Source organism: Pinus tabuliformis, chromosome 6 (assembly GCF_031772625.1).
Source record: "Pinus tabuliformis cultivar Carrire ecotype Pingquan chromosome 6, CPIR1, whole genome shotgun sequence".
Lineage (NCBI taxonomy): Eukaryota > Viridiplantae > Streptophyta > Pinopsida > Pinales > Pinaceae > Pinus > Pinus tabuliformis.
In genome coordinates this window covers 1,187,343,267-1,187,347,179 of record NC_142292.1, presented here as the reverse complement: position 1 = coordinate 1,187,347,179, position 3,913 = coordinate 1,187,343,267, and the positions used below count along the sequence as shown (strand labels likewise).

The 3,913-nt window shown below is 34.1% G+C and overlaps 1 pseudogene; it reads left to right on the top strand.

Moving 5' to 3' along the window:
- Positions 1–1,960: 1,960 nt before the first annotated feature.
- On the top strand, positions 1,961–2,559 carry LOC149262997 (putative BPI/LBP family protein At1g04970; annotated as a pseudogene).
- The last annotated feature ends 1,354 nt before the right edge of the window (positions 2,560–3,913 follow it).

The following is a 3,913-nucleotide window of genomic DNA, read 5'->3' as shown; positions in this document are numbered from 1 at the left end:
TCAGTAAAGAATTGGCCTAGTAACCCATAAACCAGATTGTGGGTTGCGGTAAAGATGATTTTTTGTTGCCTCAGTGGGCCTAGGAATCCTCGACTATTTAATGGAAGGATATAATGTAAAACCTAGAGGTGGGTGCCCTCGATCAGGCTTAGGAATCCTTGGTTGGTGAATGGTAGGATATATGGTCAATTCTGGAGGGTGGAGTCTCAATTATGGCCTAGTGATTCCTGAATCAAACTGTGGATTGCGGTAAATCCTAGAGACTAGGATATAGTAAAATTCCTCATAGTGTAGGTGGAGAAATCCGGTGGTATCCATGCTTGTTTAGGGCTTAGTGATCCAGTGTGGATTGCAATAAATATTCGTTCTATTGATCAGGGTGAGGTGGTGTAGCCATGGGAGGCCCTAGTTGAGTTTTGGTTATGAGTACCGCATTCATGCCTAGAATATGGCACGAGGGTGATTAGCTGAAAGAAAGATTTGGTTCAGCTAATCTATCAATGGGTGGTACGTGAAAGTCCCAAACCTAGTTGGCATATGCATTCATTAGTAAGATTTCCTTCTCCTTGGTATTTCATGTGTAAATGTACTAGTTCATATGTGGTATTTATGGTTTTTGTATCCTTGTTATTTCTATTGGTTATATGCTGGTTATGAGCATGTTTTATGACAATGATAATGTATGTCTCTCATCCTGTTTTGGTTGATAAATGAATGAAAAATGAATATATGAACTAATAGATGATAATGTGGCTAATGTGATAAGGAAGCAATGCTTCTTTACGAATCTCAGATAAGTATGAGACCCCTATGCTTAGATATGTTATGCTGAGCTATAAATTACACGTTCATGATGTGTTCAACAAAATGTTTGTCATGGTTAGGCTTGGTTAGGTGAAGTCCTTAATCAAGTTTTGTGTTAGAGGCATTGTCTTGGTGTCATTCATTATCTTAGAAAGAATCATCAAGTTCTAGGTAGTGGTATGGAGACTAGTCCTGAAAAAGTGGCTTAAATATCACATTCTCTAGCACAAAACTGGATGAAAAAGACTGTATTCTCTCCCTTGCAAGCATTGTGGGAGAGACTGGAGAGTTTCAGGCGTATGGAGGCCTTGTCTTGGGAGAAACTGGGGGTTTAATTCATTGAAAGGTTAGGTTAACTCAGGGGTTGGGCACATGGAGTGGTGGATTAGCTCATGGGGGTCCTGTAGCACTTGAGGGAGGTTTGTAAAGTGTTGGTTTGTTAGTTCCAGTTCCTTAACTGCACTTAGGGAGTTGAATCATATCATTGTAAATCTTCATCACATGTTTACGCTGATGGATGGTTATCTTGGGTAAATGTGGGAGGAGGGAGCTACATTATTCTTATTTTAATATCAATTCCAAAGCTTCATACAATGGTAAACTTATGGTAAAATTAGTATGATTTTTTTGATTTATTAAAAATTTTGGAAATATGATGAGAAAACACTACAAGTGTAACATTCCTTTGTCATAATTTCATCCTACCACCATCTCTTTCATTTTTCAGACCACCTCATATCAGTAACCATCAATTTATTCTTCCATTTTTTATTATGCCCATTTCACATGCCAAATTTATGCTCTGATCATAAGATAACAAAATATAAAATATGTTCACTATGAAAGACAAACAAACCTCAACATATAGGAACTTCACCTTACGACTCTCTTTATTATAAAGATACATTTAAGAAATACTCTTTGTAAAGGTTAAAGACATTTCACTTTTTCATCATATACATGAAATTTGGTTATGAAGAAATGATAAACATAGGGTCTAATGTATTCAAAAGTCATCTACAACAAGAGAATGCAATCTTGGCATGGCAATGATCTAATCATTCACATTTCCAACGTGAATATTATCATTAAATTCTTGAATAACCTACCCAAGGAAAGAGGAATTGATAATACTGTGGTATCAAATTTTATAGCCATGCAAACTCCTATTGTATATCCTACATATAATAGCATTGAAGTTGAATGATTGTTTCTAAATGTGAGACTTTCTGATGTCCTTTTGTTGCTAGTTTACAATATATAACATAAGATATCTTGTGGTGGCCCATCAAAGATGTTGGAAATCACATTAAGTCAAGATGTGCTAAATTCAATAGAAGTTGAGTACAATAATGTAGGATTGCTAAACTGGTTAGTGGATAAATTTACAAAAACATCTCTTCTAAATACGACTAGTTAGAGGCTTCTTTTGTTCCTCAACTCTATAAAAAGTTTCATGACACTCAATATTTCCACTTCTTATGCACTAAACATAACCAATACTATGGATAGAGTGGAGGTTTTCGTTGTTAAACATATGGTAGTGGATGTTGTAGATGGAAGTGACACCATTCCATGGCATGCATATTTATGGTGATTTCTACTAGTGCCTCTATGGGAGATTCTAGCAATAATATAACCAGTGCAATAAATTTAAGTGGCCTTAATCTTAAGCTTAAATGGAGTAATATAGGAATTTTAAATGTACATTTTATATGGGCTATAATATGTACTCTTATGAAGGATGTTCTTTGACCCTTGGTAAATCAACACTTGAAAAGGAGGAGGTGGATGAGTTCATTGTTGGACTTTCAAAGTCATCTAATGGAGAAGGGACTCCACGATTAAAAAAGGGTTAAGGTATCTTCATAAGACTTGTAGATGTAGATAGAAGGAAATGGATAATTTATAATAACGAGTCATCAAAAAATCCAATTGACTTCTTGATAAATCATGCTCATCAAGAATAGAGTAATGTATTGCTACCTTTCTATGAGTCAATTAATAGATCATTTTTGTTCCCTACTTCATTTGCATGAGGATAAGAAAATATCTCGACGTGGGGGAGATGTTAGGTCACTAATTTGTCTCTATTTTACCATCATTTATAATCATTTATTTAACCATTTTATGTCATTCTGTCACCCATGGTTCACCTAATTTACTATAATTTCTACTAAAAACACCACAATACATATCTAATGCTTAAGCAATTATTTATCATGCATTTCATTTATTTTGATGAAATAATCAGGATTATACGTCAGTAGTTTAAAAGTTTAGTTTCTATAGGCATCTTTGTGATGAAGATATCAATACAGTTCTAAAAGAAAATCAAGTACCTGGGATTTTTTTCTAGGATCCCAAGTATGGATTTATGTTGCTCAAAACTTACCCAAGTGATACATGTGAGCCTCCAATGCTTGATCAAAGGTGATGATCCATATTAGTAGGAATTTTTGGTAAGCCAAATTCCCACTAGATTAATGGGAAAATGACGATAGATCGTGAAAAAAAAAACATGGGTTTTGTGCTGAATGACCCCATTTAGGTGACACGTGATAATATTTTCAAAATATTGCACAATTTGGGAGATATGATTTATTAATTCAAATATATTTTACTAGATTTCATGTTGCGACCAACAAATATATCAACATAAGTGGGGGTTCAAACTGCTCATCAAATCATAGAGGAGATCACTCATTGTAAGCCTAGTTTGTTGAGTCATCAATATCTTGAGAAAGGTTTGAGCCTAGGAAGTATTTCATTATATATAAATTCCCAAAGCAAGATTGTAATGAAAAATCTAAGTCTTGTTATTAAAATACTCTGATATTTTTAATATAGCTCCTATTGTTAACTTCATATTCTTGGGTTTGAGCATACTGTTGGTTCATGGATGATTGAATAGTGCAGTTTGTATGAGTTCTTGATATATCTTCTTTATTAGCACAACTAAGATAGGAAGCCCCCCCTTTCTGAGGTAGCATTTCTCTTTTTCATATAAATTTCACTTAGTTACATTTAGGTTTACATTTTGTTAATTCTTTAGTTCTTTTTATTTGCAGTTGATTTGAGTGTTTTTTAATCTACATTTGTTACTATT